Here is a 17,303-nt window from a genome sequence, read left to right as displayed (position 1 = left end):
GCACCCAATGCACTTCTTTTGGCGCAAAGGCACCGCCAAAATTTTTACCGTCCCCCCCCCCACCCGATCTCTCATGTTTGCGACCAATTGTAATGTGTTACCTTTGTGATGTGATCCACGGTTATAAGTTTTCTTCTCATCTGAAATAAAACCAGAGAAGTTTACAGTGCAGAAAGAAGCCATTTAGCTCATTGTATCTCCGCCGGCATTTTGCAGGAGCAATCAAAAACTGATCCCACTGCCTTGCTCTCCCCATTTCCCTGCATCTTTTTTGCTTCAACTGTTTATCCATTTTTCCCTTAAAAGATGTAACGGTCTCTGCCCTAACTATTCCCTGTTACAAAGCAATCTATGCTTTAACAACTCTCAATGTGAAAACATTTCTCTTAATCTCTCTCCTCACTCTTAGGGATAATTTTAAATTAATAAACTCCCCCCCCTCCCCCTCTTCACTGAACTTCCAAACCAGAGGAAATAATCTTTCCCTGTTCAAACCTATCAATACCCTTAATAATTTATTTAAATATGAGCTAAAACATTGTGTATGATATCAGTATTTTCATCATATTGATGCAACTTACCAGCCGTAGCAAGCTATAGCATAATGTTGTACTTAACAAGGTGAGGCCTGAAAGCATTGGCATCCCTTCCCCATCTTCCGCACAGTATCAGCATTCAGCAACCATCCTTTCTCCCCGCACCCCACTGGTCAGGTATATGATGGTTTACTAGAATCAAACCCTCTTTGCACTTCACACTTCAGATGGGTAAAGTATTAGGAGAGTGCGGAATAGATATAACAATAGTTCTGAGGGGCAAATGAGTAACTTTCATTGCATGGCCTTTTCACTGTGGAATTTATTTTTCTGCACTTTGCTCTGAATTTATTCTGCTCTGCACTGCCCTTTTCTGAAGAGGACACGTGACATATTATTCTTATGTTTGGGAATAATGATTCAAAGTATGCAATATTGATGTGTTTTGCCAGAACTGTTTTATCTCCCATTCCCCCAGTAAGCTTATATATCTATGTTTCCTACATTACAACAGTGACTACACTTCGAAAGTACTTCATTGGCTGTAAAGCACTTTGGGACATCCTGAGGTCATGAAAGGCGCTATATAAATGCAAGTCTTTCTTTCTTTCCTGAATCCCAAAATTAGCAGTTCAATAGATATATGGGGCAAAGCACCAGTGGAAGTGATTCAGCACCAACTAGCCCTTACTTAGCATTTACAGGTTTGCTGCAGTGAAAAAAGACCCCACTATAGATTTCTACTCCAAGTTAGAGCTGTAATTAAGTCAAATTTCATTATTCTCTGCTAAGTTTAGTGGCAACAGCAGTGATTGGTAACTTGAAATTGAAGTGGAGATTAGAGTCCCCGGACTCCTTTGGGACAATAATACTGAATGAAAGAAAGAAAGGGCTTGCATTTCTATAGTGCCTTTCACAACCCTCAGAATGACCCAAAGTGCTCCATAGCCAACAAAACACTTTTTGAAGTGTAGTCACTGTTGTAATGTAGGGGAAATGCAGCAGCCAATTTAGCATGGTCCTACAAACAACAAGGAGATAAATGACCAGCTAATCTGTTTTTGTGGTGTTGGCTGAGGGATAGATATTGACCGGAAGAAGTTTCCCTGCTCTTCTTCGTATAGTGCCAAGGGCTCTTTTATGAGACGGGGTCTCATTTTACCATCTCATCCGAACGAAGGTGCCTCCAACTGTGCAGTGCTCCCTCTGTACTGCACTGGAGTGGCAGCCTAGATTATGTGCTCAAGTATCTGGAGTGGGGCTTCTGACTCGGTGGTGAGAGTCCTACCACTGAGCCAAGGCTGTTATTGAATGTCCTGTAAAATTATGGCTTTTCATCATGAAGTAAATTCTGTCCTCTTCACGAGTGGCATATTCAGAGCCAATTATTTTTGTCATCATTTTTTATTATGGTCTAATAGCATATTCATTGTTACATCAATTGAGGCAAAAATATTTTTATTTGAATCTCAATTTCAGAGCATCAAGCAAAATATTGCTGACAAGAGCAACATCCTCTTTCACGTTATCTGGATTTGATTCAGGGCCAGGAATAGTGTTACTAGGTGCTGAAATATAGCTAAATGGTGAGGCTTCAATCCAAGCACCAATCAGCCTCCCGTGTCATCCATTACTTCAATGTACCCACAGAATATCAGAGGTCTGGCCCACTCAAAGGGAGTTCTGACCACGCGCACACAATCACAGTCCTAGTCCCTTGCTGACAATACATGAAACACACCCCTACTAATCGGAGCCTAAACTAACAAAACTTTCAGCAGGACTGGAATGCACTTCCTCTAAATTTCTGACTTTGGGTAAAACCAAAGTAGTAATTGGTAGATACATAGTGAAGGTTACACAGGAAATGCAGTGACCTACCCACACTTTCCCTGTCATTTTTTTGATATATTGGGCCATCTGTACTGTTATCATTGGAACAAGGAAGGGCATTATTGCCTGACTCTTCCCCCACCCCCCACCCCCCCACTTCCCGTTACTAAAATAGAACAAGTCTATAGGATTGTTTTGAAAGCACGAATACTGACTCCTGCTGCTGGAACAAGCATTCAACGTGATACCAGCAGCATTAAGCAGAGGCTATTCCACTTCCTAATATCATTTTGAAGATGAGCAGATCACTTTTACTTTAAATAAAATCCCCCCCTTTCTGTCTCCAATGATCGATTTGATCAACGTATTTTATTTTTGTCGCTGGGGTGATCCCAGATGTTTCCTACAGCCAAAGCAAACGGACACAAGTAGATAGATAGATACAGTGCAATCTCATTGTGATGTGGTTCTGATTGAAGGCCCGTAGTCGTCACAAAGAATCTCAGTATTCGGTAAAATGAATGGCTGATTAGACCAACTTTGCCATGTTAACAGTAAAGAAAAAGGTTTGACTGTAGCCTGAATGCACAGTTAGGTGTGTACAGGATGGAAACTCAAACATTCCAGTAAATGACATTACCAGCTCACTAAAGGCACACACCATGGAGCAGGAATACCTCCTCAGGAACATTGCTTTATAGAGTTCATATGTTTATACGGAACTGTATTCTGTATTAAAATCCTCAGTTGATTATGCAATCTATTGTTAAGTACTGCTGTAGTCAGTAAGCCTTAGAACTAAGGGATTGTTATCCTCAGGTACCTGCTATTAGGAAATGTCTGATAACAGCAGTTAAGTTTCCAGGTCCAATGTCGCAAACCGGGAGATGAAAAGTTCCTGTTAACTTAATGGGGGAGCATGGGATGCTATCAGACAAAAATAGGTCCATTAGGGAAACTGACTGTGGTGGGAAAATTAAGTTGCCCCACATCCAACTTCTTACTTTGCCTTCGACCACATATTTTGCTTATTATGTAAATGATACATTCTATCGAGCCCGCCATCAGATACTATCTGATTAAAAAAAGAATGCTGAATTATCAGTTCTAGGTGTTGAGCAATCACATACAGAGACATTATCGCCAGCTCGCCTTTTACAAGCAGTGCTCAGTCGGCTTTTATGAGCTACAAAGAATACACCAGTAACTGAAAGGCAAGAGATAGGCGCCGGGATTCACAAATTCTTTGCAAGTCTGGAGACATGGTCAGTTGCAGAAATTTTGCAGAAAGCTGCAATTTAGCAGATCTGCAAAGCATTCTCTGACTTTGAGAGTCACAGTATACTGGAAATATAATCTAACCATAGACAAAATGTAGTTATTACTTGCAATGTTTCAACATTCAGCTTCACTGTCAAATAGGAAAATCCTGAGCTAAACAGTTGTAATCAGTAAATCAAAAGCAAAATACTGCGGATGCTGGAAATCTGAAATAAAAGCAGAAAATGCTGGAGAAGCTCAGCAAGTCAGGCAGCATCTGTGGAGAAAGAAACAGAGTTAACGTTTCAGGTCCAAGGATGAAAGGCCTTCGACCTGAAACGTTAACTCTGTTTCTTTCTCCACAGATGCTGCCTGACTTGCTGAGCTTCTCCAGCATTTTCTGTTTTTATTTGTAATTAGTAAAGGTGTGCTGACCATCCAAGACTCTGTGCTAGATAAAATAATGACCAATTTTAAAAGTAACTTTGAAAGGAGGTTTAAGTTTTTAAACTTAAGCACTTTAGGAATTCACACAGGAAGAGGTGACTTGATTTATGCTGAAGTAATTGCTCATTTTGAACCTTTACTACAAAAAGATTCGGTCATCACGACACCCATGTTTCTCCTGGCAGAATACGTTTAGCCGTGCGACCCCGTCCATTAGGCTTAAGGTGTAACGAGGTTTTAAATGATACCGCCCGAGATTGTCCCTGCTGAGGGAGGTCATCTGTTTTGAAAGACTTATCATTTTGCTGACACCCGATCTTCAGCTGTTTCTCTGTACACAGCCTGGGTGGACATGCTTGGATAAGCCACAAATGCGAGGAATCCAAAGCATCTCCCCTTGGCTTTGAGGCTGTGCTTGTGCAGCATCTGTAACTTCTTCCCAGCTATTGCTTTTGAGATAGCTGAAGCATCTCATCTCATTCTGTGAGAACATTAACATTGTTTTGATGCTAGCTTCTATTTTAAGTGCTCCAGATCCTGTTTACTTTGAAGTGAGAATAGATTCTCATGTACGAGTTTGAACAAAATGTATCATTTGGTGACTTTGCATTTTTGTAATTTGTAAGATTAACCTTAATATTTGCATTGCAAGGGTTTTAAAAAAAGTCCGATAAGCCTACCTCCTGAAAAATAAAGCTTTGCAATGAGAGTTTATTCCTGTACATGACCTATAACCAGCATAGTGACAGAAAGCAAGACAAATATCACGAGAGACACTTAATGCATTTACTTGGGATGCAAGATAAGATTCTTAGTCAAGCTGATTTCGTTCAGATATGATTTACCTGTCTGTGAATTTAAAACCAAATAAATTCTTTAAAATATGGTAGTAATTCTAGATGAATATTTAGTTTTGTTCTGTCCTTACAAGTGCATCATTGTGGCTTCCAGCTGTAATTCCTGCTTTAAATGCATGCACAGTGTAATGAATATGCACAAAGGGTTTCAAACAGCACCCCATGTAAATCCCATGGATGTTAATGGCCCCAAAAGATACATTACATTGACGCATCATTAAAATAAAGAAAGAACTTGCATTTATTTAGTGCCTTTCCTATCTGCCGGGCATCGCAAAGCATTTCACAGCCATTGAATTACTTTTGAAGAGCAGTCGTTGGTGTAATGTAGACAAATGTGGTAGCCAATTTGCGCATTGCAAGATAAATGACAAGATAATCTGTTTTGTGGTGTTGGATGAGGGATAAACATGGGCCAGGACATTAGGAGAAACCCTCTACCCTTCTTCAAATAGTGCCCTTGTATCTTCTACATTCATCTGAGACAGCAGATGGGACCTCAGTTTAACATCTCATCCTGAAAGATGGCACCTCCAATGGTGCAACACTTCCTTAGTACTGCACTGAATTGTCGGCTGAGATTGTGCGCTCATGTGTCTAGAGTGGGCTTGAACCCACAATCTTCTGACTCAGAGGTGAAGGCACTACCACTGAGCCAAGATGACAAGCTAATATCATACTGATGAGTGAATTTTGTATAACAAACTAGAATAGCTGGTGGGGCAGAAGGAGATAACTCACAACTTGTCCATCTCATTATTCAGTAGTGATACCTCCTGTTGATTGAGTATGGAGCTGCATTTGCATCCCTGATTGAGGGAGCACTTGTGATAGTTTTCTCTTATACAGCCCATTCTAAAGGAGCTAGGAAACAAGGGGAAGATGTGAAAACCATAAAAAATATTTAACAAAAAAATCTATAAATTAGAAATGCTAAAAACATTCTTATGCTGCTGGAACCTGAAATATTAAATAAGGCATTAGTTTTTGAATTTAACGGCAAAATTTATGGAAATAGTTCACAACAAGATACAATAGCTTTCAGTTCAGAGGCAAAAATAACACAACAACAAAATGTGTTTATATCATGCCTTTAACATAAAAAAAATCCCTAGACATTTCACAGATTTCCATAAGAAAATGTACATTGAGGCAGGAAAGACGCAAATAGGAGGAATGGGTAAAAGCTTTGTTGAAGAGATAAGTTTTGAGGAGATTTTTAAAGAAGCAGAGATAGAAAAATTTCGAGGTGTAGGTGTTCAGAGAAGGAATTGCGGAAAGTAGTATCTAGATAGCTAAAGAATTTGTTGCGAGTTGAAGGAGGAATTATAGGACTGAAAGAGATTGCAGAGAGAGGCTGGGGTGAGGCCATTGAAGGATTTATATATGAGGATAAGGACTTTAATCGTGAGGCACTGAGGGACAGAGAGCCAATGTAGATCAGCAGGGACTAGAATATTGGGTGAGCAGGACTTAGTGCAGGGTAGGATACGTGTAACCGACTTTTTGGAAAAGTTAAGAATGGAGAATGTGAGGCCAGCAAAGCCCTCAGAAAGGAGAGTCCCATTGGGAAGCCCATTGCTGGCAGTAATGCTACTGGAGGCAAAAAATAAATAGTTCACAACAATTGGCACAAAGGCGCATGAGAACCTAAGTGCCAGTGAGGGAAAAAGAATTGATAAGAAACCGCTGAACTACAATTATCTTAACATTATCGTGTTACTTCCATAATATCCAGTATACCTACCACTGCCTAACAACCCTGGATGCCCATATTTGGTGGGCGTAACTTACATTTGATGTCCAGAACGGTGAAAAATGGGATTTAGGACAGCCCCCCAAATTAACATTGAAATGAAGCACCCTCCTGTTTGATGCAGGCACATACAATTCTGCTGGCCCTGCCCACTGGAAAATGCAGAGGAATACAATGCAGAGAAATACATGGAAGTTACTACATGGAAACAGGCCACTCAGCCCAACCAGTCCATGACAGTGTTTACCCTGCTGCAAGCAAATAGTCCCAGAGACATTTACTCATCATGTTCCCATATCCCCTCAACCCCTTTGCCTCCATCAACCTATTCAATCTAATCTTGAATACTGATATAATTTTCTGCTACAACCACCAACCTGGAAGTGAATTCCACAACCTCACAACTCTGTGTAAAGAAGTTTCTCCTGCCCTCCATTCCAAGTCTCTTACATTTAATCTTATATCTATAGTCCCTCATTCTTGACCTCTGAACTATTGGAAATAGTCTGCTTCTACCTCCCATCCTTCCATAATTTTAAACACTTCTATCATATCGGCCTGTGGTCTGCATTGTTCTAATGAAAAAAGCCCCAATTTTCAAGTCTTTTTCATATTTGTATTTCTTTCTGCCAGGCAACATCCTAGCGAATTTGTGTTGTACCCTCTCTAAAGCCTCAATACCCTTCCTACAGTATGGAGCCCAGATATCGCACTCCATCAAGTGGGTGGAGTTCTGGTAGGACAAAACTTCTGCCCACTTTTAATTCCTGGACTCCTGTATTACAAAGGAAAACCTAGACCTTCATTTTCAGTGGAAGGGATTGCCTTGTCACAGCGATGTGCCTGTTACAATTTAAATTTTGTTGAAAATGTGTACAACGACATTGGCTTTGAAAGTTGAGATGACATCACTTTAAAACCGTATCTCTTTTCTCTCACCCAGACCATAGAATTTCACTCGCACCTGACACAGATAAAAAGGCATCAATTCTAAACGGTTTTCAAAGAGAAAATACTCATGTTGGGAAGATAAATGAGCCACAGAAAAGTCTAAATATTTGAAATTGTCAGCAAGGCATAGTTTGTAGGTCAGAAAATACTTCACACTGGCATAATAGGCAGTACAGAAGCATTCTGAAAGCTAGTCATCCCGAGCTTAAAAGCAAAAAGCCAGGATTCAAATCATGCAATTCTTGTCTTAATGTCTGATGCCATTGAACCTTAATAACTTAAAAATTGTCAGGCATGTATAAAAAAACGACAAGCAGGCAAGAACAGATTTGCCACCACTCTGTTTTAGCTCTTCTGAGTTATGAGACAGTTTTGCGCTCTGCTTCCTCTCTGGAGTGAAAACATATGATGCCACTTTAAGAATGTGCACGTAGGTATGCAGGAACCCATATGCTCCCCACTTGACCTGAACTGTTTAATGTATTCAAGCAATGCTCCCTCCAGTATTACATATCCTGACATCTCACTCTTAGGTGCCTGGTTCAAAAAAGACTTTGACATTCACTTGAGCAATGGAAATGAAAAAAACCTTTCTGTCAACCTTGCCTCAATGATGGAACCCTTGCCTCTAAGTATGAAGGTCGTGGGTCCAAGCCCTACTCTAATGACTTGAGCACATGATCTAGGCTTGACACATCAGTGCAGTGCCGAGGAAGTGCTGCACTGTGCTGTACCATCTTTCAGATCAGACATTAAACTGAGGACTATCTGCCCTCTTAAGTAAAGGGTCCCGTGGCATTATTCGAGCAGGGGAATTCTCCCAGTCTCCAGCTCAATGGGACTGTCCTCACTTGTTGTCAAATTTTGTTTGATAGCATTCCTGTGAAGCGCCTTGGGACATTTTACTACTTTAAAGGCGCTATATAAATTCAAGTTCCTGTTGTTGTTGTGGTGGTGTCACATGCTGGTACTCCATTGCACTGTGTCACACTAGGCACTAGAATTTAAGAAAGAACACTTGTTGGTCATTAAGTTATAGCACTGATTAATTAGCGTTATACTTTTCATTTGATGCTTTGGTTTAAAATGTGCTACTTCCTGTATAAAACTGATGGGAAACAATTCCAGACAACTTTAACATTAATGATTTCAAGTAAATGCAGAAAATTTTTGACATTTTTGTTACCTGAATCAAGTTTATGACGTCTCAGTGTCAAACTATATTACCCCGATCGATAACTATTAACCTTGCATGATCCTTCCAAATCCTGAAGGACCTTTATACTGTTAACATAGGAACATAGGAACAGGAATAGGCCATTCAGCCCCTCGAGCCTGCTCCGCCATTCAGTTAAACCAAGGCAGATCTGTACCTCAACTCCATTTACCTGATTTAGCTCCATATCCCTTGATACTTTTACCTAACAAAAATCTATCGACCTCGGTCTTGAAAGCTCCAATTGTCCCAGCATCCACACCCTTTGAGGCAGAGAATTCCCAATGTCCACGAGCTTTTATGTAAAAAAGTGCTTCCTTATTTCCCTCCTAATCGGCCTAGCTCAAATTTTAAGATTATGTCCCCTCGTTCTTGATTCCCTCACCAGGAAACAGGCCACTCAGAATCCTTTTAACATTTTAAACACCTCAATCAGATCACCCCTCAATCTCCTATACTCAAGTATACAAGCCAAGTTGATGCAACCTGTCCTCACAATTTAACACTCTAAGCCTCGGTATCATTCTGGTTAAGGTAAGCCATTGAGGATAAACTGCGAATCATATTTAATGTCTTACCAAGTTAGCGTCAATAAAATAGATATTAAGTCAGGTATTTAGAAATAGATGACAGTACCATTGACTATTGTTATAACTGACTTTGCCTTCTAATCCCAAAAGCTGCTTATTTATATCACAGATGGTGGGTCTCGATTATACAATTTTTTAAAATTCCATAGTATTTACAAGCAGTGAATACAAAGTCTAAAGTCATGTGTGTAGTAGGGAACTAACAGAATGTACTTCATGGAAAATTAGCAGCTGCTCATTTGTCGGGGGGGGGGAAAAAACAATTATTCAATGTGGCCTTGATCTTAAGTCAAGTGACAAAATATTCTAATATTATATAAATGAACTCATTTGTGCCAGTTACCATTCTGGACAATATAGTGACACGCTCAGAAAAATGACTAATTTTCAGTGCACTTTCAATAGACTATTTCTATATCAGGCTTCCACCCTTGTTTTTACAATTCTCTACTCTTGGCCCATTTCCTGGAAGTCACAAATCTATGCAATAAATCCCCTATAGAGTCTAATTTTCCATGTTCTTTCATATCAGATAAATGGATTTTGTTGAAATATGTTGTGAGTGGAAAACTGAAGCAGTTTTATTTTTATGGATTTTTTAAGATTACTATTGTTTGTGCAGTTTTTTTAAAGATGGCTTGCACTGTGTTTGGTTGTCTGATACTCTTGGGATCATATGAGAATATAGTTGTACATATATAAAAAGTATTTGCACAAACTGCAGCTACTGCCAGTTGCAAATGAGCACTGGGAAGTAAGAGGCCACAAGCTTTTCCAAGATAAAATTCTTGAAGGAAGCATTTCACTTTCTTTTGCCTTAACGTTTAGTGCAGTACCATAGATTTCAGCTAACTCTTCAGTCAACTCTTCACCTTGTACTGAGTCAGGATATAACTATCCTCAATGACACCTGGACTAGGGAGGGGGGAAATTTATCCATGGTTCCTGCTCCTGATTGCTTCCCAGTGACCTCTGCTGCAAAGTGCACGTATGTAGAGGCAGTGTGAAGACCATCTGCCATTACTCATTGCTATGCTCACACACGGGCACTTGGTTGGGGTAATAGAGGATTACCAGCACTGGTGGAACTATATTCCAGCAAGGATTAGGAAGAGGAAAGGAAATATTTGGAGCAAAATTAATATCTGCATCTTCAAAGAGATGTTATATATGTCTATGTCCTTCTCAAGAAATGATGTGGAGATGCCGGTGATGGACTGGGGTTAACAATTGTAAACAATTTTACAACACCAAGTTATAGTCCAACGATTTTATTTTTAATCCCGAAAGCTTGTGGGATTAAAAATAAAATCGTTGGACTATAACTTGGTGTTGTAAAATTGTTTACAACTTCTCAAGAAAGAAATAGCAGAGTTTGGTCCAATGTGAAACACAGGACCAAACAATGACATCCTATGTGACTGAGACCGTGGTAAACCATTCCTCCTCATCCTTCTCAACCTGTCTGCAGCCTTTGACACGGTTGACCACACAATCATCCTCCAATGCCTCGTCTCCGTCGTCAAGCTGGGTGGGACTGCCCTCGCCTGGTTCCATTCTTATCTAGTCTTAGCCAAAGAATGAACTGCAATGGCTTCTCTTCCAGCTGCCGCACCCTTACCTCTGGGGCCCCCGAGGATCTATCCTTGGCTGCCTCCTATTTCTCATCTTCATGCTGCCGCTCGGCGCTATCATCCGAAAACATTTCAGGTTCCACATATATACTGATGACACCCAGCTCTATCTCACGACCACCTCCACTGTCTCTGATTTGTCACACTGCTTGCCCAACATCCAGTACTGGATGAGCAGACATTTCCTCCAACTAAATAAGACTGAAGCCATTGTCTTCGGTCCCCGCCGCAAATTCCGATCCCTAGCCACTGACTCCATCCCTCTCCTTGGCCACTGTCTGAGGTTGAACCAGACCGTTCCCAATCTTGGCATCCTATTTGACCCTGCGATAAGCTTCCAACCACATATCCGCTCCATCAAGACCACCTAATTCCACCTCCATAACATCGCCCGTCTCCACCCCTGCCTCAACTCATCTGCTGCTAGAGCCCTCATCCATGCCTTTGTTACATCTAGACTTGACTATTCCAATGCTCTCCTGGCCGGCCTCCCATCTTCCACCCTCCATAAACTTGAGCTCATCCAAAACTCTGCTGTCCGTATACTAACTCACACCAAGTCCTGTTCTCCCATCACTCCTGTGCTCGCTGACCTACATTGGCTCCCGGTCCAGTAAGGCCACGATTTTAAAATTCTCATCCTTGTTTTCAAATCCCTCCGTGGCCTCGCCCCTCCCTATCTCTGTGACCTCCTCCAGTCCTACAATCCTCCAAGATCTCTGCCCTCCTTCAATTCTGGCCCCTTGCACATCCCTAATTTTAATCGCTCCACCATGCCTTCAGCTGCCTAGGCCCTAAGCTCTGGAATTCCCTCCCTAAACCTTTCCATCTCCCCATCTCTATCTCCTCCTTTAAGATGCACCTTAAAAGCTACCTCTTTGACCAAGTTTTTGGTCACCTGTCCTAATATCTCCTTATCATAGAATCATAGAATGATTACAGCACAGAATGAGGCCATTCGGCCCATCGAATCCGCGCTGGCTCTCTGCAAGAGCAATCCAGCTAGTCTTACTCCCCCGCTGTATCCCCGTAGCCCTGCGAATTTTTTCCCTTCAATACTGATCCAATTCCCTTTTGAAGGCCATGATTGAATCTGCCTCTGCCATCCCCCACCTGTCAGTGCATTCCAGATCCTAACCCTTCGCTGTGTAAAAAAGTTTTTCCTCATGTCGCCTTTGGTTCTTTTGCCATCAGCCAATGGGAACAGTTTCTCTCTATCTACTCTGTCCAGACCCTTCATGATTTTGTATACCTCTATCAAATCTCCTCTCAACCTTCTCTGCTCTAAGGAGAACCACTTCAGTTTCTCCAGTCTATGCACGTAACTGAAGTCTCTCATCCCTGGAATCATTCAGATACCTATGCAGATAGGTATCTCTTGACATTGGTCATAAATTTACCTTTGGCCTGTTTGATCCTGTGTCCCACTTTCATGATACACCTTGATGTAGTGTTCTGGATTTATCTTTTCTGTATCATTTAATATTTTATGTACCTTTTTAAGATCCCTTCTCAGCTCCCTCTTTTCAAGGCTGAACAGTCCATGCCTTGTAACTCAGTCCTCTGATATTTCTAGTCAGTCTCGTGGCTCACCTGTGTACTGGTGCCAGGACTTGAATATTTGCCATGCATCTCGGGGTCCAAAACTGACCAGAGCGTCGTCCAGTTTGAGGGTGACGGCCTGTGACTTGTACAATACGGATTTACTGAGATAATCAGGTAGCGTTCAATTTGCTTCTTCACAAGGACCACGTGTGTTAAGTGCGAAGGTCTAATATTCCGGGATCTCTCTCAGTTTCACTCTCGGCTAGTTTGACTCCATTCCTGCACTGCGTATGCCGCCCATCTCTTATCTTCCAGTGTGCAGTATCTTACACTGATCCGTGCTGAACTTCATCTTCCACTGTTCTGCCTATTTACAGTTTGGTAGGCTCTTGAATGCCATTTGAAGCAAAATTGTTCATGGAATGTTCCCAAGATCAGTGTAAGGATTGAATTTCAGACTCTGTGGGCTGGCCATTTTTTAATAAGCTTTCAGCTCACATGATGCTGAAACAAACCCTAATATTATGGCAATAAAGATACTTAAAAGTTGCAATGGCCTTTGCAGCTGAGGTAGAGACGAGACAGTCCACCCTATTTGCCTTTTTCCTACTTGATTCTGTGCCCCTGCTGCTACTTTCATGATATACCTGGACATAACATCATGGATTCATCTTTTCTATATCACTGGGCTTGATGCAAGTGCTTGAACTGAAACGTAGGAATGGGAGGAGGCCAATCAGCCCTTCGAGCCTGTTCCGCCATTCAATTAAATCATGGCTGATCTGTACCTCAACTCCATTTACCCACCTTTGTTCCACATCCCTTAATACCATTACCTAATAAAAATCTGTGGATCTCAGTCTTGAAAATTTCCTCCAGCATCCTCAGCCTTTTGGGGAAGAGAGTTCCAGATTTCCATTACCCTTTGTGTGAAAAAGTGCTTCCTCATTTCACTCCTAAATGGCCTAGCTCTAATTTTAAGATTGTGCCCCTTTGTTAGAAATGTATTTGTAATACTATATTGCCTACATGCCAAAAATGAGTCCTTGGACACTGACATTGCTCTCCTCTGCCAAAACTGCTCACTATTCCAGGATCATCCTGGAATGCAAAGATAACCCCCGGCTTCTCTTCACTACGAACCGTCTTCTTAAACCCCACTCCCCACCCCCTCCAACCTCGCCTCCAACATCAAGTGCGAGAAGCTCATGGACTTCCTCGTCCTTTAGAGTGAGATCATCCATTCAGCTGCCTCAACCACTTCCCTCCCTTCCCCTAGCCCACCAACCCAAACTTCCCCTACGGTTCCCGCCCCCCCGCCCTAGCCCTGAACTCGCATCTTTCTCTAGTTTCTCTCCTATCTCCCCTCATGCCCTCTCCAAGCTCATCTTGTCCATGAGACCCACCTCTTGCTCCCTCGACTCTATTCCCACCAAACTGCTGACCACCCAACTTCCCTTCCTGGCCCCCAGGTTAGCGGATATTGTTAATGGTTCCCTCTCTTAAGGTACTGTCCCCCTCCCCTTCAAATCTGTTGTCATTACCCCCCTCCTTAAAAAAACCACCATGAGGAAGAACTTGTTTACACAGTGAGTGGTTAGGATCTGGAATGCGCTGCCCGAGGGGGTGGTGGAGGCAGATTCAATCATGGCTCTCAGGGGGGAACTGGATAGGTACTTGAGAGGAAAAAATTTGCAGGGCTACGGGGAGGGGGCGGGGGAGTGGGACTAGCTGGATTGCTCTTGCATAGAGCCGGCGCGGACTCGATGGGCCAAATGGCCTCCTTCCGTGCTGTAACCTTTCTATTCTAGTAAATCTCTTCTGCACCCTCTCTAAGGCCTTCACGTCCTTCCTAAAGTGCAGTGCCCAAAGCTGGACACAATACTCCAGTTGTGGCCGAACCATTGTTTTATAAAGGTTCATCATAATTTCCTTGCTTTTGTACTCTATGCCTCTATTTATAAAACCCAGGATCCTGTATGGTTTTTTAACTGCTTTTTCAACCTGCCCTGCCACCTTCAATGATTTGTGCACATACAGCCCCGATCTCTCTGTTCCTGCACCCCTTTTAGAATTGAACCCTTTAGTTTATTTGGCTTTCCTCGTTCTTCCTACTGAAATGTATCACTTCCCACTTTTCTGCGTTGAATTTCATCTGCCATGTGTTCACCCATTTCACCAGCCTGACTAGATTCTCTTGAAGTCTATCACTATTCTTCTCACTGTTCACTACCCTGCCAAGTTTTGAGTCATCTGCAAATTTGAAAATTGTGCCCTGTACACCCAAGTCCAAGTCATTAATATATATCAAGAAAAGCAATGGTCCTAGTACCGACCCCTGGGGAACACCACTGTACACCTCTTTCCAGTCCGAAAAACAACCGTTCACCACTACTCTCTGTTTCCTGCCACTTAACCAATTCTGTATCCATGTTATTTAGCCAATTTCATATCCATGCTGCCACTGCCCCCTTTATTCCATGGGCTTCAACTTTGATGGCAAGCCTATTATGTAGCACTTTATCAAACACCTTTTGGAAGTCCATATACACCACATCAACCGAATTGCCCTCATCGACACTCTCTGTTACCGCATCAAAAAACTCAATCAAGTTGGTTAAACACGATTTGCCTTTAACAAATCCGTGCTGGCTTTCCTTTACTAGTCCATGCTTTTCCAAGTGACTGTTAAGCTTGTCCCAGATTATCGTTTCTAAAAGTTTCCCCACTACCGAGGTTAAGCTGACTGGCCTGTAGTTGCTGGGTTTGTCCTTACACCTTTCTTTGAACAAGGATGTAACATTTGCAATTCTCCAGCCCTCTGGCACCACCCCCGTATCTAAGGATCTCCGCAATTTCCACCCTTGCTTCCCTCAGCAACCTAGGATGCATCCCATCCGGACCGAGTGACTTATCTACTTTAAGTACAGCTAGTTTTTCTAGTACCTCCTCTTTATCAATTTTTAGTCCATATCTCAACTACCTCTTCACATACTGTGATTTTAGCAGCATCTTCTTCCTTGGTAAAGACAGATGCAAAGCATTCATTTAGTACCTCAGCCATGCCATTTGCCTCGATGTGTAGACCTCCTTATGGTCCCTAATCGGTCCCTCCCCTTCTCTTACTACCCGTTTACTGTTTACATGCCTATAGAAGACTTTTGGATCCCCTTTTATGTTTGCCACCTGTCTATTCTTACACTCTCTCTTTGCCCCTCTTATTTCCTTTTTTGTCTCCCCTCTGAACTTTCTATATTCAGCCTGGTTCTCACTTGTATTATCAATCTGACATCTGTCGTATGTCCCTTTTTTCTGTTTCATCTTACTCTCTACCTCTTTTGTCATCCAGGGAGCTCTGGTTTTGGTCACCCTACCTTTCTGCCTTGTGGGAATGTGCCTGGACTGTACCTGAACCATTTCCTCTTTAAAGGCCGCCCATTGTTTATTTACAGTTTTACCTGCCAGTCTTTGATTCCAATTTACCCAGGCCAGATCCGTTCTCATCCCATTGAAATTGGCCCTCCTCCAATTGAGTATTTTTACTTTAGAGTGATCCTTGTCCTTTTCCATAGCTATTCTAAACCTTATGATACTATGATCGCTGCTCCCTAAATGTTCCCTTACTGACACTTGCTCCACTTGACCCACCTCATGCCCCAGAACCAGATCCAGCAATGCCTCCTTCCTCATTGGGCCTGAAACATACTGGTCAAGAAAGTTCTCCTGAACACACTACAAAAATTCCTCCCCATCTTTGCCCTTTACACTATTACTATCCCAGTCTATATTAGGATAGTTGAAGTCCCCCATTATCACTACTCTATGGTTCTTGCACATCTCTGTAATTTCCCTGCAAATTTGCTCCTCTATATCACTCCCACTAGTTGGTGGCCTGTAGAATACACCCAGTAGTTTAATGGCACCTCTATTGTTACTTAACTCTAACCAAATAGATTCTGTCCTTGACCCCTCCAGGACATCCTTTCTCTCCAGCACTACAATATTCTCCTTAATCAATACAGCCACCACTAACCGCCCCCCCCCCCCCACCCCCCCACTACCTTTCGATCCTTCCCTATTGTTCCTGAACAACTTGTATTCAGGAATATCTGGTACCCAATCCTGCCCTTTTTTGAACCAGGTCTCTGTTGTCGCCACAACATCAGATTCCCATGTGACTAATTGCACCTGCAGCTCACCAACCTTATTTACTACGCTGCATATATTTACATAAACGCATTGTAAACCTATTATAGACCTTCTTGTATTCTCTCTTAGCCTGACCCCTTCTAATACCGTACTATTTCTTACTCTAGTGCTATCTGTCTCTCCCAATCCTTTGTGCACCTTGTTTCACCTTTCCAATGCTACATCCTGTTGCCCAACCCCCTCCCCCACAGAACCAGCGAATTTCCACGCAAGGACATTGGTCCCAGTTCTGTTGAAGTGCAACGCGTCTGGCCTGCACAGGTTGCACTTCCCCCAGAACTGGTCCCAATGCCCCAGGAATCTAACGCCCTCCCTCCTACACGATTTCTCCAGCCAGGCATTCATCTGCCCTATCCTCCTATTTCTATACTCACTAGCGCGTGGCACCGGGAGTAACCTGGAGATTACTACCTTTGAGGTCCTGCTCATTAATCTCTTTCCTAACTCCCTAAACTCTTCCTGCAGACCT

General features: G+C 42.3%; 1 long non-coding RNA gene across 1 annotated transcript in view; it reads right to left on the bottom strand.

Annotated features, from left to right (window-relative positions):
- The window catches only part of LOC137327739 (uncharacterized), a 174,026-nt gene extending 173,256 nt beyond the window's left edge, over positions 1–770 (bottom strand). Inside the window, exons 1-2 of the long non-coding RNA XR_010964533.1 lie at positions 582–770; positions 102–140 (exon numbers count right to left, since the gene is read on the bottom strand). This is a non-coding gene — a long non-coding RNA (uncharacterized lncRNA). The remainder of the gene's footprint in view (positions 1–101; positions 141–581) is intronic.
- Between the last annotated feature and the right edge of the window lie 16,533 nt (positions 771–17,303).

This window comes from Heptranchias perlo, chromosome 12 (assembly GCF_035084215.1).
Source record: "Heptranchias perlo isolate sHepPer1 chromosome 12, sHepPer1.hap1, whole genome shotgun sequence".
In the NCBI taxonomy this organism is placed as follows: Eukaryota; Metazoa; Chordata; class Chondrichthyes; order Hexanchiformes; family Hexanchidae; genus Heptranchias; species Heptranchias perlo.
This window is presented reverse-complemented; position numbering and strand designations above follow the sequence as displayed.